This window comes from Vombatus ursinus, unplaced genomic scaffold (genome assembly GCF_900497805.2).
Source record: "Vombatus ursinus unplaced genomic scaffold, bare-nosed wombat genome assembly UNPS02009835.1, whole genome shotgun sequence".
NCBI lineage: Eukaryota > Metazoa > Chordata > Mammalia > Diprotodontia > Vombatidae > Vombatus > Vombatus ursinus.
Genome location: NW_020949613.1, coordinates 9,384,672 through 9,404,765, shown reverse-complemented (window position 1 = coordinate 9,404,765; position 20,094 = coordinate 9,384,672).

Genomic DNA, 20,094 nt, shown 5'->3' with positions numbered 1-20,094 from the left:
AATTATTTCCCTTAGCCCACCTGAGTTCCCATTCCACTGTACTATTACTAGCTTGTTCATTATACACAATGTTTTCTCTTTTACCTCTGTACATTAGAAGAATCTGCATCTTGTGTCAGGAATGCACTCCATCATTTCTGCCTTGCTGAATTGTTACATTCATTAATAACTTGAGTGTTTTTCCCTTACCTCCCTTCTCACCAGCTGCCAATATAATTTTCTTCTCAAATTGATTTGTATTATCCTTTTCTGAATTATATTTTATCCCCTCCCCCTTTCAGTAGAAAGTAAGCACCTCATAACTGAGACTGTGTCATTTTTGTGTACTATGTCTGGAATACACAGTAGGTGCTTAAAGCATAATTGTTGAAATAAATGGAATTATAGGAAGATAGTTTGGATAATTAAATCACAGCAACAGTTTTAGGACATCCTTCATCCAGCTGAAATCAACTAAGGATTTTAAGCAAAAGAACTATCACCAAAAATGTATTGGAGACAGCTCTAGCTAGCTTGTGAGAGAGATCATTAAAATTTCAGTGTAAGCATTTACATTTCAGAAATCTGCCACTACAAATTGGGGCATGATTTTATTTTGTTTTTTATTATCTAGATTTAATACAGTCTTTTTTTCTTTCATTTTTTAAATTTATTTATTTTTAGTTTTCAATATTCACTTCCACAAGATTTTGAGTTCCAAATTTTCTCCCCATTTCTCCCCTTTCCCCACCCCAATATGGCAAGCATTCTGAATATTCCTTCCCCTAATCTGCCCTCCTTTCTATAACCCCCCTTCTATTATCCCCTTTCCCTTCTATTTTTCTGTAGGGCAAGATAGATTTCTATACCCCATTGCCTGTGTATCTTATTTCCCATATTTAAATTTAATATTTAATCAATTTTTTACATTTGCTTTTAAAATTTTAGGTTCCAAATTTTTAAGGTGTTATTTTCTTTTGCATTATTTTGCATCTCCTTTAGCAAGCTGTTGACTTGTTTTCCATGATTTTATTGCACCACTCTCGTTTCTCTTCCCAGTTTTTCCTCTACTTCTTTTGCTTGCTTCTCAAAGTCCTTTTTGAGCTCTTCCATGGCCTGGGACCAATTCATATTTTTCTTGGAGGCTTTAGATATAGGAAGTTTGACTTTGTTTTCTTCTTCTGGTTGTATGTTTTGATCTTCTTTGTCACCAAAGAAAGATTCTGTGGTCTGACTTTTTTGCACTGTTTGCTCATGTTCCCAGCCAATTACTTAACTTTTGAACTCTTTGTTGAGGTAGAGGTCTGTTTCCCATGTGGAGAATGTACTGTCCCAAACTTCAGAGGTTTTGTGCAGCTGTTTTCAGAGATACTTCTAAGACCTGTAAATTTTCAGTTCTTCCAAGGCGCTATGATCAAGGGCAAGGTGTTTACTCCTTTCCTGGACTAGGCTCTGGTCTATTAGTGACCATAAGCACTCTTGTGCCTTGGAACTGTGAGGAGGATTCCCTCTCCACTGCCACTACAAGCTCCATTATGCCAGCACTCCTCCTCACCTCAGACCACCACCCAGAACTGCAACTCAGATCTTCTAAGTTGTCTTTGGCATTTGTGGTTTGAGAATTCTGTAAACCACCAAAGCTCCTCTTGATTCCCTGAAGTCTGCTCCAGGTTTGCTGAGGCTTGATCTTTCCCTATGTGATTCATGCTGAACTGTGCTCCTCTCTGGCATGGCTCAACAGATCTTTCCAATCAACCATCCAGGTTATCTTAGGCTGGAAATTTGTTTTACTCTGTCTTTTTATGGGTTCTGCTGCTCCAGAATGTGTTTAGAGCCATTTTTACAGGCATTTGGAGGGGTTTGGGGGATAGCTCAAGCAAGTCATTGCTTTTACTCCTCCATCTTGGCTCACCCCCTCCCCCAGTCTTAATAATGAAAATTAAACATAAAAGTGGGTATGCATACTTTCTTTCCCTCCCCCTCGAGAACCCAGTTGTTACCAGTATCCCTTGTATTCTTCTAATAAACATTGCTCAGACTCAAGTGGAATTCAATAGAAGGCTCAGAAAATGAAGTCATCATAAGACTAGAGGCCTAGTGATTGCAGACTAACAAGAACTACAACAACAGGCATTCATATAACTCTTTAAGGTCTGCAAAATTCTTTACCTCCCTTATGGCACTTAATTCTCAAAACACCCCTGGCTATTATTCTTTCCCTTCCTTTTCATTCCCATAAGCTAAATATCTTAGTTCAAGTTCTTGTCACTTCATCCCTGAGCTAGTACAATAACCTTTTAACTAGTTATCCATATTCCACACATTTTTCTGTCCAAATGGTCTAGCTGTAAATCTACAGCTAGATTTGACATTTATAAAACACTGTTTTGATCAATTCACTGTTATTTCAAAATCTGCAATGATATCCCACTGCCTACTCAAGATCAAACATCTTAGCCTACTCTTCAAGTCTTTTAACAATCTGTCATCAGTCTAACTTTAAAATTGTATACTTTAATAATTTGAGGACTAATTATTTCTTTTTTAGCTTTTATTTCTTTTTTTTCCAATGCTTAACCATTTTTTATTGACTTGTTTTTGAATGTTCAGCAGATTTCATGTGTCTCTCTTAGCTTACAAACTGTGTTCACACAACTTATGCAATTTTTGGTGAAATGAGGACAATGGAGTTTTCAGAATTTCAGATTTGGAAGGGCCCTCAAATACCATGTGGCCCAATTGATGCCTGAGTGAAAATCCTATATACCTTATATATACATACACACACATACATACATATATACACATATAAATATATATGTATATATGTGTATATATGTGTGTGTATATGTATGCATGTATACACACACACACACACACACATATATATATATATACACATACATACATACACATACTTTATATCTATAATATTCCTTTTAAGTGATTATCCAGCTTTGGCTGAAATATCTCTTTCTGGTAATATGCTAGAGTAAACTCCATAGTAAAGCACCTTTATATACCATAGATTTGATTGGTCAAAGTACCATCACCCCCAGTATAACGTGCCTCTTATTCACACTTCTATCCTTTAACTTGGATGGACTCCAACCACTTTGTAATTTCATAAATTGTCTTCAAGAATTACTAATGTTGAAAACTCCATTGCCCTGCAGCTAATTTGATGATAAGCACATCCTAACTGGTCTTCTGAAAATAGACAAACAGTAAATCATCAAGCCCAGTCAAACATCATACTTTTTTTTCATGTTGTGAAAAACTACGTATATTTCCCTTCATCCTATCCTGCCCCCTATTTATTCTATTCTCTCTTTTGACCCTGTCTCTCATTAGAAGTGTTTGCTTCTGATTACCCACTCCCCCAGTCTGCCCTCCCCTCTATCATCTTCCTGCTCTTGTCCCCTTCCCCCTCTATTTTCCTGTAGGGTAAGATAGATTTCCATACCCAATTGAGTGTGTATGGTATTCTCTCCTTAAGCCAAATCCAATGAGAATAAAATTCGCTCATTTCCTCTCACCTTCCTCCATTTACCCTTCACTGTAAAAACCTTTTCTTGTCTGTTTTATGTGAGATATTTTACCCCCATTCTACCTCTCCCTTTCTCCTTCTCTCCATATAATCTTCTCTCACTCCTTAATTTTATTCTCCAGATATCATACTTTCATCTTCTACTCACTCTGTGCCCTCTATTTATTTGTCTGTCTATCTATCTATCTATCTATACATACGTATAATTTTTTCCCTCCAACTACTCTAATGTTGACAAAGGACTCATGAGTTACAAATATCATCTTTCCATGCAGAATGTAAACAATTCAATCTTAATAAGTCTCTTGGGATTTCTCTTTCCTGTTTAAACTCTTCATGTTTCTCTTCCTAGGAGTTTTCCTTTGGGGATCTCTTTCAGGAGGAGATCATTGGATTCTTTTCATTTCTATTTTGCCCTCTGGTTCTAAAATATGAGGGCAGTTTTCCTTGATAATTTCTTGAAAGATTATGTCTAGGCTCTTTTTTTAATCATGGCTTTCAGACAGTCCAATCATTTTTAAATTATCTCTCCTGGACCTATTTTCCAAGTCAGTTGTTTTTCCAATGAGATATTTCACATTGTTTTCTAATTTTTCATTCTTTTGGATTTGTTTTACAGTGTCTTGATTTCTCATAAAGTCACTAGCTTCCAATTGCTCTATTCTAATTTTTAAGAAAGTATTTTCTTCAGTAAGCTTTTGTACTTTCTTTTCTATTTGGCCGATTTTACTTTTTAGGGCATTCTTCTCCTCTGGCATTTTGGACCTCTTTTGCCATTTGGGTTAGACTATTTTTTAAGGTATTATTTTCTTCAGTATTTTTTTGGGTTTCCTTTAGCAAGCTGTTGACTTGTTTTTCATGATTTTCTTGCATCACTCTCATTTCACTTCCCAGTTTTTCCTCTTACTTGCTTCTCAAAATCCCTTTTGAGCTCTTCCAACACCTGGGACTGATTCATATTTTTCTTGGAAGTTTTTGATGTAGGAGCTTTGACTTTGTTGTCTTCTTCTGGTTGTATGTTTTGATCTTCTTTGTCACCAAAGTGAGATAATATAGTCTGACTCTTTTTGTGCTGCTTAGTCATGATCCCGGCCAATTACTTGAGTTTTAAACTCTGTTAAGGTAAGAGTCTGCTTCCAATGTGGAGAATGTACTGTGCCAAGCTTCAGGGGTTTGTACAGATGTTTTCAGAGATACTTCTAGGGACCTGAAAATTTTCAATTCTTCTGAGGTGGTATGATAAGGGGCAAGGCGTTTACTCTTTTCCTGGCCTGTGCTCTTGTCTATGAATGACCACAAGCCCTCTTTTCTGTCTTGGAACTGTGAGGAGGATTTCCTCTTCACAGCCACTACAAACTCCACCACTCCAGCACAGCTCCTCCTCGCCCAAGGACCATCCCTCAGAACTGTGACCCAGATCCAAGCATGGGCAAAGCAAGAGATTCCTGCCTCAGCACTGGCAAAGAAATCCCTGCAATCTCCTTCTGATCAGCCACTCAATTCCCTCTCAGTCTATGGGCTGGAAGCTCAGGAGGCAGCTGCCAACCCAGGGCCAAGCTCGGGGAATGGGGCTGGGACATAGCTTCTCTCTCACCACAGAAACAGAATTTTCCCACTGACCTTCTAAGTTGTCTTAGGCATTCATGGGTTGAGAAGTCTGGAAACTGCCACAGCTACCTATAATTCAGTCCTCTGAGGCCTGCTCCAGGTTTGCTGAGGCCTGAGTGCCCATGCTGAACTGCATTCCTCTCCCAGTCTGGCATGATATACCTTTCTGATCAACCATCCACATTATCTTGGGCTGAAAATTTGTTTCACTTTGTCTTTTTGTGAGTTCTGCTGCTTTAGAATTTGTTTAGAGCCATTTTTATAGGTATTTGAAGAGGTTTGGGGGAGAGCTCAAGCAAGTTACTGCTTTCACTCTACCATCTTGGCTCTGCCCATTCATTTTTCTCTTGAGTCTTGTATCTGAAAGTCAAATTTTGTATTCAGCTCTGGTCTTTTCATCAAGAATGCTTGAAAGTCCTCATTTCACTGAATATCCATTTTTTTCCTCTGAAGGATTATGCTCAGTTTTTCTGGGTATGTGATTCTTGGTTGTAATCCTATCTCCTTTGCCCTCCAGGAATATTATATTCCAAAACCTGTGGTCCCTTAATGTAGAAGCTGGTAAATCTTGTGCTATCCTGATTATGTTTCCACAATACTTGAATTGTTTCTTTCTGGCTGCTTGCAATATTTCTGCTTGACCTGGGGACTCTGGAATTTGGCTATAATAATCCTAGGAGTTTTCCTCTGGGGATCTCTTTCAGGAGGTGATCTGTGGATTCTTTCCATTTCTATGCTGCCCTCTGGTTCTAAAATATGAGGGCAGTTTTCCTTGATAATTTCTTGAAAGATGATGTCTAGGCTCTTTTTTTATCATGGCTTTCAGATACTCCAATAATTTTTAAATTCTCTCTCCTGGATCTATTTTCCAGGTCAGTTGTTTTTCCAATGAGATTATTTTCTATTTTCATTCTTTTGAATTTGTTTTACAGTGTCTTGATTTCTCATAAAAGTCACTAGTTTACAATTGTTCCATTCTAATTTTTAAAGAAGTATTTTCTTCATTAAGCTTTTGGACTTCCTTTTCATTTGACCAGTTTTGCTTTTTAGGGCATTCTTCTCCTCATTGGCTTTTTGGACCTCTTTTGCCATTTCAGTTAGACAATTTTTTAAGGTGTTATTTTCTTCAGTATTTTTTGGGGTCTCCTTTAGCAAGCTGTTGACTTGTTTTTCATAATTTTCTTGCATCACTCTCAGTTTTTCTTCTACTTCTCTTACTTGCTTCTCAAAACCCTTTTTGAGGTCTTTCATGGCCTGGGACCAATTCATATTTTTTTTGGAGGTTTTGGATGTAGGAGGTTTGACTTTGTTGTCTTCTTCTGGTTGTATGTTTTCATCTTCTTTGTCACCAAAGTTAGATTCTATGATCTGACTCTTTTTGCCCTTCTTGCTCATGATCCCAGTCAACGACTTGAGGAGTCTGCTTCCAGTGTGGAGAATGTAGTGTCCCAACATTCGGGGGTTTTGTGCAGCTGTTTTCAGAGATGTTTCTAGGGACTTGTAAATTTTCAGTTCTTCCAAGGTGCTATGATCAAGGGCAAGATGTTTACTCCTTTCCTGACCTGTGCTCCTGTCTATGAGTGACCACAAGCACTCTTTTTGTCTTGGAACTGTGAGGAGGATTCTCTCTTCACAGCCACTACAAGCTCCACCATGCCAGTGCTCCTCCTTGCCCCAGGACTGCCAGCCAGGATTGTGACCCAGATCCAAGCAAAGGCAAAGCAAGAGAATCCTGCACCAGCAGAGAGATCCCTGCAATTCCCCTCTGATCAGCTACTCAATCCCCCCTCAGTTTGTGGGCCAGAAGCTCAGGAGGCAGCTGCCACCCCACAGCCAAGCTCGGGAGCTGGGTCTGGAGACCTGGTGCTTTCCTCTCACAGCAGACACATACTTTTCTTACTGACATTCTAAGTTGCCTTTGGCATTCATGGGTTGAGAGGTCTGGAATCTGTCACATCTCCCCATGATTCAGTCCTCTGAGGCCAACACCAGGTTTTCTGAGGCCTGTGTGCCCATGCTAAACTGCATTCCTCTCCCAGCCTGGCGCGATATACCTTTCTGATCAACCATCCAGGTTATCTTGGGCTGGAAATTTGTTCCATTCTGTCTTTTTGTGGATTTTTCTGCTTTAGAATTTGTTTAGAGTCATTTTTTTACAGGTATTTGGAGGGGTTTGAGGGAGAGCTTTTACTTCATTGCTTTTACTCCACCATCTTGGCTCTGCTACCTAGCTTTTATTTCTTTAAAAACATTTTTCTAGTGTTCTATTTTCTCTTGCTCTCATCTCACCATCCCTATGTGGGGAGGAAGACTATAACAAAACCCTGCTAAAATGGATAGTCAATCAAAACAAAATTCTGTACTGACAATGCCAGTAAAATATCTATTTATCTATATCTATATTGATAGCTCTCTGTTAATAGATCTATATATCTCTATCTCTACAACATTCCTCAGTCCATCTCATCTCAGTTGGGAGGTGGGTAGTATGTTTTCTCATGTAAGATCTGTAATTTCCATCAATGTATGTATTCCATGAATTAATTCAAACCAAAACCCCTTATCCCCAATAAGACATCATCTTCATGAGTTGCTATTATTGTAAAAGTCACCATCTCATGATTCAAGTCCTTCCCTCACAACACTCTGTTGCCTCTTCTACCAAGCACATGAAATGATAGTTCAAACTCTTTCAATTAATTAATTCAATTACTTGAATTTAGGTGGTTGGGTCCATGGAAAGTAGATATTATAGATCCTTGCCCATATTCAAGTTCTTTCCAGCTTGATAAGATTTCCTGCAACTCCTATTTTGTTGTTATACCCTTAAAACTCCATTTATGATGAAGGGTCAGTGGGATTCCATGGAAGTCATGTTAAATTAACTGTACTTAAAAAAAAAAAATCTTTGTATGTTCCAGAAGTTTACAGTTTCATATTTAATCTATTTTCTCTATTCTTTGTATATGGAAACATTCTTGTTTGGATATGTTTGAAAAATTTGTTACAAAATAATAAAGTTAAAATGAAAGGTTGAAGATGGAAATTCTAAGTCATCTTCTCTACACTATTTTTACGTCCCCAGTTTGATTTTGTTGAATTACTATTGACACTAAAGATGTTGGGCCCCTTGGGCTTTAAATTCCTCTCAGATTTCTCAATTAATTGTAAAATTAAGGATTTGGACTAAATGGCTGCTGACATCTTTTTTTTTTTTAGCTTTATGACATTATTATCCATGAACTCTTAGGGATTCATTATAATAAACTATGCTGGTATTTTCTTTGTGCTTTATGGATTTTTGCTGGGGTCCTGCTCTGGATTCAGTGGAGAGGACTGGTGTAATACTTACCTGGTATCATATGACTCTTTTTATTCTAGGGTAGGAGGATAGAAACAGAGCAATTGGCAATTTTCCTAACCTGGGTGAAACTGTAACTACAACTATTGTGGCAGGTGGACAATTCTCTAAACAAAGGCTCAATCATTTCAGAGAATCAGTGAGGTACTGCTCTCATACAATGCCTAGAAAAGTCCCTTCTGTACTTGAGTCAGAAGGAGAAGCACAAAGTCATTCAATGTGGAGAAATCAATACTTAATAATGAACAGTTGTCTTATCAGTCAAACTCTGTGAACTTTCTTCTTTTAGACTAGCATTCCACCAAAACAAACCACTTTATGCCTCATAAAATATCAATTGATCTATTCTTGAGAAATCAAGAGGAATCAGTGACAAAGAAAAGCATGAAGTGTGTGAGTGGCAGCTCCCTCTCTGTAGATGCAGATGGCCAACACCAGGCTGACTGAATAGGTTTCACATCCATAATCATATGCATAATAATGTCCTTTCAGGTATTTGGCAATCAAAGAAAAATCAGAGTACTAGCCCATCCTACAAAAAAGCCAAAATGAAAGCTAATGCTATCCTTCTAGCCTTACCACTGATAGCCAATCTAAAGGCCTTCAAAAGCCTGGTCATTTTCCTGAACAGCACCTGGCTTTTATGTTGGTCCTTGGTCAATGATTGGGGCCAGTGTTACCACCTGTTCCATGAATCATTTCTATCATATTGTTTATTTTTAGTGCCTATTGTTGTAGCATTTAAAATTGAAAGCAATACAGGATGGAAGTTGGTCCTTAACTTAGCCCCTTAACCAGGCAATGTATTTGCTCCTTGGATGAAGCTCAAAATATTGCCCCATGTCAAACATTAGGCAAATCTGGACACTTTATCCACACTGAGCCAGAAGAGGATTAAGAGGAATTTACCAAGCCAATATATAAACTCATATAAATCTTCCTCCCCACTTCACTCCTCCCACCTGGAAAGATGGCATTTCTAAAGGTGTGGACAGGTGGAATAGATTGGATTATACAGAACTAGTCCCAACTGTTGTCTGAATCTCCAATATAACTGAAACCATTGTCATCCTTGCATACACATACACTCACATCCACATATGTGATTTCCAATATTTTCCTCAGTTGCATGTCCATGAGAATAGATTTTGATGGTGTGATATCATGAATAGTACCTTGGACTGGGAAATATGGATTCTTGTTCTAATCCAGTATTAAATAGATGAATGACCTATATTGGTGCACTGGATCTTGGTGCAGAACTTTGAATTTCAAGCCAGAAGACCTGGCCTTGAGTCTTGCCTTTGCTGTTTTCTACCTTTATAACCTTGGACTAGTCACGTCATTTACCTCAGTCTCCTTTTCTTCATGTATAAAATGAGACAGTTGGGGTAGATGATCTCTCTGGTTCTCTAAAGCTGTAATTCTTATTACTTTGCAGTCAAGAATTCAATTCCAATTAAGTTTTCTCCTTATAGAAACAAGGGGGCTGGAGTAGATAATATCATAAATCTTTTTCCACTTTTATTTTCTATGGTTTTAAAGGCTAACTTTGGGTTATTTAATTAAGGCCTTCTTTATAAGAAGCATTAGCAGATGAAAGTATTTCATTTTAAATTACCTTAGATGCTAGGGATGATGAGAAAAATATATTCTTTAGTGATAAATGGTTAACTAACCAATACCGAATAAAATATGAAACTAAAATAACCTTTAAATGTAAAATTCAGAACATATCATCACATCAGATGGAAAACAAGAATGATTACTGGTTTGTGTCAATTTAATATCAAAATAATTAAAGGTAGAAGGTCACAAGTGATATTTTCTAATAGAAAAAAGGAAAAGAAAATACACGTGTGCATTTTGAGATAGAGATCTCTTATTTTCATAGTTGATTTTGGTTTCAAAATTGAAATTTATAAATCAATAAGTGAAAAATGGCTTTTGGTAAATTTGCATATATCCATTGTACATAATTATATGCTAGATAGGCAAGAGCTTAGACTCTAGTTCCTTCAGATGGGGGCATCTTAATAAGAATGGTGAATGGGACAAAAAAATCCTTTCCCAGATTGAAGACTTGGGCTTAAATAGTGGCCTTACCTAGAACAAATTGCCTTAATGTTCTTGGCGGGGGGGAGTTTCAACCCAGTCATATACAGTGGGGCTTACTCAACTGTAGTTTTATTCTTTAGTTTAATTTTTTTTTTACATAGAGAAAGAAAAATAGAGAATTAAAGGAAAAGAAAAAATTAGGAAATAAAAAAAAGATTCTTTAAGGAATAAGGTACTAAAGTACTGAATAATTCTTGCAAATTTTGAAAAATTACCCTTTTCATTTCCATTCTAGGGCACCAATCTCTGGTCAGTATACAGTGACTTCTTGTATTCATGTAAACAAAAAATGTAAAGGACAATTTATTTAGATTCATATTTTTTAAAAAATCAATGCAAATAATGCAAACTTTCATTTTATCCTTTTATACCAGAAACATAATTTCATAATTAAGAATTAAAGCCATTATTACAGAATTGGACTGAATAAATTGACTTGGGCTTAAGAAGCTTATAGAGTACCCTTTAATAAAGTTGTTAGATGAAAATTGGCTAAGAGCAGAAGGGCCACATTGGAAAATTAACAAGTCTTTCTCAATTTGTATTCATTGTAACTTTAAAATAACATTAAAAGGGTCTTCTTTTATCTAAGAATTTTTACATATTTTACATATTGAAATGAATATTATTACAAACACATTGCAAATAATTACTTTCTAAAATTGCTTGGAGGTTAAGCACAGTTTATTTACTATGGAAGATATAAAAAACAGCTATATTATGATAAAAAAACCCTGAAAATAAAACACACTCTAGTTCTCTTTTTCAAAAATAAGAGCAGTAATAAAGTAAGTTTATGTTTAACCTCATCCAATGGACTTGGCTACTGCAGTACTGATTTCAAAAATCTCTTCCTTCAGGCAACTATAGTCCTTTCAATATCACCATTGAAGCCCACTAATTCTCCCATTCTCCTCAAAGCACAGGGTGAGGAGATGGGGTAGATCTATTGCTTTCCTACACAGCTCAGGATATTCTTTTTCACTCCACTCCCTATTACCTTCAAGGCCTTCAGTTGTTATATTACATGATTTTCTGTGACAGCATAGCTTCACCATTCCTCAACCTTCTCACCTCCAAAACCATACTTTTTGATTTTTCCACTCCAGCTATCCTCACACCTATCTACATACCAAATCTATGATGTGGAGCTTTGATATTTCACTGTCTCACCAAAGTCTCCCATTCTTTTTGTGGCTTCATTTTCTCATATTTCATCAATATTATGGTCACTTTTGGTCCCTTGATCCATCCCCAATCATTTTTCCTTAATATTTTCTTGAGGTTATTTTAAAAAAATATCATTTTCAGTTCCCATTGACTTCCCCTCTTCCCAGATAAAACCCATCTTTGTAACAAATAATTAATAACATATTATATATCTGACAGTGCTTGCATCATTCTGCACCTATTATTCATTATGTCTCTTCCGAGTAAAAGGAGACATTCATTACTATCAATCTTCTGAAATCCTGATTGATTCTAGTGTCCATTAGAATTTGGTAGCTTTTTAATGTCATTTTCTTTTACATTATTGTTCATAGGATCATAAAATCATAGGTTTAGAGCTGGAAGATTTAGAGCTAAAAGAGAATTGAGAGTCATTCCAGTCAGATGAGACTATCCCTTTTACCTTGAATATGTCCTATTCTTTTTCACTTTTTCCTAGATTGTATTCATGAATGGGCCAATATCAATTTGGAAAGAATTCTGTAGTTGAGTATCCTGTGCATCCCCCATCACTGAGTGTTCTAGTGATATTGGACTAGAATTTATCAGAGATATTTGTAATGATGATTCTAAAATGAACCAAAAGTTTAGACTAGATTATCATTATTATAACTTCTATCTAATTCTATGAGTCAATGATTTTCTGAACAAATTCACTGAGTTAGGAGTGATGATCTTACATCTGTGCAGTAGTAAAAAGACAGGTCTGATGAGAACAAAGACTGTGTTTATGTACTTTGGGAAATATGGCTGTACAGTTGAAGGGGCCTAAATTGTGGATGGTCTTAAAAGTCAAGTTAAATAGTTTAGACCTGAAAGCAATTGAAAGTAGCAGGCCATTAAATGTTTTTAAAAAGAAGAATGACATGAAAAAAAAACAGTGTTTAAGGAAGATTTGTCTGGCAAAGGGGTATGCAGGATGGATTGGGTGAGGAAAAGATTGAAGTCAGGAAAGGGAAACTATTGAATAATCTAGATAAATCTTTCTGTTGTCTTAACCTACCTTTCTCTCCTTATTTCCTAAAACCCCCTGCACTTACACTATGTTCTATCTAAACAGTGCTATTTGCTATTCTCAAATAGGTTCCAAGTTGTCAATTCTTGTCCTTCATGCCTTTACTTATGCCATTCTCTCTTCTTGCAACACAATCACTCTCCCAGCTCTCTGAACTAGTTCTCATACATCTCTCAAGGATGTACCAACTCAAATGACACTTCTTCAGTGATGACTTTTCTTTGGTTACTACTCTGCTGGAAGCAATCTCTCCTCCCTTTGCACTCCTGTGGGACTAATTTTAATTCTCCACATTACTTTTATGCTTGTATGTGTATATTTTTTCTCTACTATTTTAGCAGCTGCATGGGGGGAAGAACTGTGTATTCACTTTTCCTGTATCTCTCATCTAACACAGTGTATTATGTGTACTCTGTACATAATTAATATATAATAAGTAAATAAATATAGATAAATAATAAGTAAGACCATAGGATCATACGTTTAGAACTTGAAGGAGTCATAAATCTTTTCCTAAAAGGAACTTTAGAGGTCATTCAGTGAAAAAAAAAAACTTTCATTTTACAGATGAAGAACTGTGACCCAGGGAAGTTAAATTACTTGAACAAGGTCATATAGCTAGCATGTAACTAAGACTCTTTTAAGGTTATCTTAGGATGGCTATGTGAGACAGTGGATAGAGTGCCAGACCTGGGGTCCAGAGGATCTGAGTTCAAATCTGGACTCAGACATTTATTATGTGACAAAGTGCAAGTCACTTAACCCTGTTTGCCTCAGTTTCTCATCTATAAAATGAGCTGGAGAAGGAAAGGCAAACCATCCCACTATCTTTGCCAAGAAAACCCAAATGGGGTAACAAAGAATTGGACATTACTGAAAACAATTGAACAGAACAAAGGTTCTCTTCTGAATCAGGGAGAAGAAGAAAAATATCTTTGATGTCCATTGGTGCACTTGCCAAATGAGTAGGAAGATTCTCATTATTCTCAGCATTTTGCTAAACCTTGCCAACAACCCAGCTTGTTTTTTTCTCTCTCTGCAATTTCACCTCTATTGACTGCTATTAAGATGAATATCCTTGTAAAAATCGACATACTATTGAGTCATCAGTGAAGGAAGTAGTCTTTGTACAGAAATGGGTATTGATGTTGATGTAAAACAAGAGAGAGAAAGATAGATAACAGTGGGAGAATTGGCAGAGATACTTCCAGAAGAAGAACTTGTCACTTCTTCCTCCCCTTCTCAGTCACTTTTTTTTCTTTTTCTCCTCCTTCATTATTGAAGTCCCTTGAATATTTTCCACACTGCAGCCAAGATTGTAAGTACCTTAAAGTGGTGAATGAGTGAATATCCCATGTATCAGGATAGATTGTCACAAAAATTTCCTAATTACAGAGATGGTTAAAAACTGAAATTAAAAAAAAGAAACTCTGAGTATGGGGTGATTTATATCATCTATGAGTTAAAATGAACTGGCAATTGATTTTCACACTACCTGCTTTACTCATTAGTCCATAGCTACTAGGTTAAGACACCGGGATAGGGGAAGAAGAAACTTCTTTTATTTTCTTTTTTTTTTGGTTTTATTTCTTTAGTATTTTATTCCCCCCCAGTTACATATAAAAACAAATTTTAACATTTGTTTTTAAATCTTTGAGTTCACACAGTGGATAGAGCACTGGCCTTGGATTCAGGAGGGCCTGAGTTCAAATCTGACCTCAGACACAAAACACTTACTAGCTGTGTGACCCTGGGCAAGTCACTTAAACCCATTGCCTAGCCAAAAAAAAAACCTTTGAGTTCAAAATTCTCTCCCTCCCCACCTGATTTAGAAGGCAAGCAATTTGATATAGCTTATACATGTGTAGTCATGCAAAACATTTCTATAATAACCGTGTTGTGAAAGAAAACATAGACCAAAGTGGGGGAAAAACCTCAAGAAAAATAAAGTAAAAGAAAGTATGCATCAATCTGTATTCAGACATCATCACTTCTTTTTCTGGGGAAGGATAACATTTTTCATCATAAGTTCTTCAGAGTTGTCTTGGATCATTGTATTGTTGAGAATAGCTAAGTCATTCACATCTTACAATATTTCTGTTACTTTGTATACAGTACATTTTACTTTGCATCAGCTCGTATAAGTCTTTACAGGTCTTCCCAAGAGCATCCTGCCCATCATTTCTTATAACACAATAGTATTACATGGTAATCACATACCACACTTTGTTCAGCCATTCCTCAGTTGATGGGCATCCCTTCAATTTCCAATTCTTTGATCCCAGCAAAAGAGTTGCTAGAAATATTTTTGTACATATAGATCCTTTTTCTTTTTGTTTTTTTTTATCTCTTTTGTGATACAGACTTAGTAATTATGGTATTGCTAGGTCAAAGGGTATGCATGGTTTTATAGTCCTTTGGGCATAGTTCCAAATTGCTTTATAACATGGTTGATTCAATTCACAACTCTACCAATAATGCATTAATACCTCATTTTATCCAAATCCCCTCCAACACTGGTCATTTTTCTTTTCTCTCCTAATAGCCAATATTATAGGTATGAGGTAGTATCTTATGATGTAATATCTCTGAATTGTTTTAATTTGCATTTCTCTAACCAATGGTGAGTTGGAGCATTTTTTCACATGGCTATAGATAGCTTTGATTACTTCATCTGAAAACTGTTCATATCTTTTGATCATTTATAAATTGGGGAATGACTCTTATTTTTATAAATTTAACTTTATTTGAGAAATGAGATTTTTATCAGACAAACTTGTTTCAAATTTTTTTCCACAGTTACTATTGCTAACTGTATTTCCATCCATCCTATTTCCTTTCATGTTTATTTTGTTCTCGCTCTCCTTTCACCTGTCCCTCCTCAAAAGCATTTTGCTTCTGACTGCTGCCTTTCCCAACCTGCTCTTCTTTCTATGTTCCTCCTTCTCTAATCCTCCTCCCCTCCTACTTTCTTGTGGGGTAAGATAGATTTCTATACCAATTGAGTGTGTATGTTATTCCCTCTTTGATTTCTGATGAAAGTGAGGTTCATTCACTTGCCCTTACCTCTCCCATCTTCCCCTCCACTGTAAAAGTTTTTTCTTGCCTCTTTTGTGTGAGCTAATTTACCCCATTCTACCTCTCCCTTTCCCTTTTTCCTAGTACATTCTTCTTTCACCACTTTAATGAGAAAGTTCTTAAGAGTTATGAGTGTCATCTTCCCATGTAGGAATGTAAACAGTTTAACCTTATTAAGTCCCTTATGATTTCCCTTTCTTCTTTATGTTTTTATGCTTATCTTGAGTCTTGTATTTGAGAGTTAAATTTTCTATTCAGCTCTGGTCTTTTCGCCAAGAATGCTTGAAAGTCCTTTATTTCATTTAATGTCCACATTCCACCTGAAGGATTATAGTCAATTTATCAGGGTAGGTGATTCTTTATTGTAATACAATCTTTTTTGCCCTCTGAAATATCATATTCCAAGCCCTCTGATCCTTTAATGTAGAATGTGCTAAATACTGTGTTATCCTGACTGTGGTTCCATGATAATCAAATTGTTTCTTTCTGACTGCTCACAGTATTTTCTCCTTTACCTGAGAGCTCTGGAATTTGGCTATACTATTGCTGGGATTTTTCATTTTGAGATCTCTTTCAGGAGGTGATTGGTATATTATTTCAAATTATATTTTACCCTCTGGTTCTAGAATATCAGGGAAGTTTTTCTGGATAATTTTTTGAAAGATTATGCTTAGGTTTTTTTTTTTTTGGATTATGGCTTTCAGGTAGTCCAATATTTTAAAATTATCTCTCCTGGATCTATTTTCCAGGTTGGTTGTTTTTCCAATGAGATATTTCACATTGTCTTCTATTTTTCCATTCTTTTTGTTTTGTTTCATTGTTTCTTAATTTCTCATAAAGTCATTAGCTTCCATTTGCTCAATTCTAATTTGTAAGGAATTATTTTCTTCAGTGAGCTTTTGTACCTCCTTTTCCATACGGTCAATTCTACTTATTAAGGAGTTCTTTTCTTCAGTGAGTTTTTGTGCCTCTTATTTCCATTTGGCCAGTTCTGTTTTTTAAGACATTTTTCTCTTCATTGGCTTTCTTTACTTCTTTTATCATTTGACCTAGTCTGTTTTTTAAGGTGTTGTTTTCTTCAGTACTTTTTTTGTCTCCTTTAGCAAGCTGTTGAATTGTTTTTCAAGATTTTTTTTTTGCATCACTCTCATTTCTCTTCCCAGTTTTTCCTCTGCTTCTTTTACTTGCTTCTCAAAATCCTTTTTGAGCTCTTCCAGGGACTGAGACCAATTCATATTTTTCTCTGAGGCTTTGGATGTAGGATTTCTGACCTTGTTATCATCTTCTGAGTGTGTGTTTTGATCTTCCTTGTCACCATAGTAACTTTCCATGGTCAGATTTTTTTTCTGTTGTTTGTTCATTTTCCCAGCCTATTACTTTATTTTTAACTCTTTGGTAATGTAGGGCTCTGCTTTCAGGCTGGATGGTACACTGTCCCAAACTTCAGGGTTTTTGTGCAGTTGTTTTCAGACGTACTTGTAGGGACCTGTATGTTTTCAGTTTTTCCAAGGTGGTATGATGTAAGGAGAGGTGTGTTTACTACTGTCCTGGCCTATTCTCTGGTCTGTGAGTGACCACAACCATTCTTTTCTGCCCTAGAACTGTGAGGAGGGACCCCACTCCATTATGTCTTCAAGATATAGTGTGCTGGTGCTCCTCTTTGCCTTGGGACTGCTGTCTAGGACTGCAACCTTGATCTGAGTATTACCAAAGCAACAGAATCCTTCCTCAGTGCTAGCAAAGAGACCCCTGTAATCTACTTCTGACAAGCTGTTTGACGCTCTTACTGTCTGTGGACTAAAATCTACAGAAGCAGCAGCTGCTGCTGCTGATTCACTGGCTCCCAAGGTCTGCTCCTGGTTTGCTTGCTTCACAGTTGTGCTGCCATTTTCTATGCTGGATTGTGCTCCACTTTCACCCTGATGGCACAGACCTTTCCTGCTGACATTCCAAGTTTTTTGGGGTGGAAAATTGTTTCATTTTGTCTTTTTGTGGATTCTGATGCTCCAAAATTTCTTTAGAATCATTATTTAAAGGTATTTGGAGGTGCTTGGGGGAAAGCTTAGGGGAATCCCTGCCTTTACGCCACCATCTTGGCCAAGAAGAAACTTCTTAGTTTGATATACTAAATGTAAATTTCATTGTTTTGATAACACCTCAAAAGGTATTAAAACACATTTTATTGTCAAAATTACATTCATCATTTTCTTACTTAAGCCTCTGCAGGGAAATCACTTTTTGCCACCTGACTACATACTTGATATTTTGAAATGTAAGTATAGCTCTGTCAAATAAATACCATGTTTAGGTCACTATAGTGCCATTCAAATCAAAGCAAATGGATTGAACAACAACAATAAAAAAAAAATCTTGATTCAAGGGCGAAATAAAAGGTGGTTGACTTTTTAAAAAAATCATTCTTAGTTCTTCTTACTGAGTAGGTCTTGGGAGAAGATTTGTCTGATCCCATGGGGATCAAATCACCTGCCAGACCTTGGAAGGGTCCCATCAGTCAGGTCTCACACACTACTGATTGTGCTGTTAAATCACCCTCACCATCTTGTTTTATCTCACGAGGGCACATGAAAAAAATTTAGAAGATTTTCAGTAGCAAGCTTTTTCTAATTTTCTTGGGGAAAACTTTACAAATTAATTTGCATCTTACATTGAACAGAAAAATGAATATTTAATCTAATGGCAAGAGATTTTTAGAACAGAGATTACGTTTCTCTGAATAGGGTAGGATAATTCTTACAAAAACATCTGAACCAAATTTCATAATACCAGGTCATGAGTTACAGAATTGAAATGGCAACAGGATATGTTTGTCCTCTTTGGAGTGTTGGAAAATCATGAGAAGAGGTTATCTAGTAGTCTACTTTGTGTGACCCAATATCTGGTTGTCTTCCTTATAGAAATGAACTTCCACTTTGTCCTGAAGTCATGCTGATTATAGTTGTAATGTTTTCTTTGGAAGCTATCAATTGGTTCTATTTGTATGGTAGCTTCTAGACAAAAGGAGGCTGTCAGAGCAGAAGAGAGAAGACATTAAAAATCTAAAAAATTAGATTTCTATTCAAGGTTCTCTTCTAATTACTAATCATTTGATCATGTAAGATCTTTTGTCTTAATATCAGGTGAGGTTGACTGAGTCTGTTGTAAAATGTGATCAATCCACAAGCATTTATTATGTGCCAGACTATTATGTGCCAGACACTATGCAAATTGTCCCTATCTTCAGGGAGCCTGTGCTCCCATGGATGAGATAGCATCTATAGGACTATACAAAATTCTTACAAAATTGATTAATGGTAATCTTGGAAAGTGGGGGGAGCACTATCATCTTGGGTACCTAAAAAGGCTTCTTGAAAAAGGTGGGCCTTTAACTGATTCATGAACAAAACCAGGGATTCTAAGAGGTAAAGGTAAAGAGTGAGACCCTTCTAGTCAGCATAAATGTACTATCATGTGAGGAGAACAAGAAGATGATCAATCTGGCTGAACTGCAAAATACATAAAGCATATTAAAGGGTAAAAAGGCTGCAAGTGTTGGGATAGGGCCTAGTTGTAAAAAGTGATTAGCATAGAACAGGGGAATTTGTGTTTGATACTAGAAGCAATTGGGAACTTCTAGAATATTATTGAGCAGGGGAACAAGAAGCTCAGAACTGGGTTAGGGACTGGAATTTAATTGGCATAGGGGATTCCTAGATGAGGGAACTCCCTTAACCAATGCCCTTCAACTCCTTCTCAGAAACTTAGTCTTAGAGAGTTCCCTGGGGCACTCAGGATGTTAAGTGACTTACCTAGGGTTACACACCTAGTAGATATAAAGTAAGACTTGAATACAAGTCTTGCAGGAATTGAGCTTCTTTACTATTTAACAAAACCCAATGCATTTCACAACATAGACAAGATCTAGAAGAAACACTTTGGAAGATGTGTAGAGGATGGATTAGAGTACAGAGAGATATAAGGTAGAGAGAAGAATTAGGAGGTTACTGCAATAATCTCATCATCATGTAATGAGGTTTGAAATTAAAGTTTCATGAAAATTCATTTTTGGGCTTAACATTTAGAGAATGAATCCAAAATATTTCTGATAATATGTTTTCTTATATATTAATTGTACTTGCATATGTGAAAACCTGATAA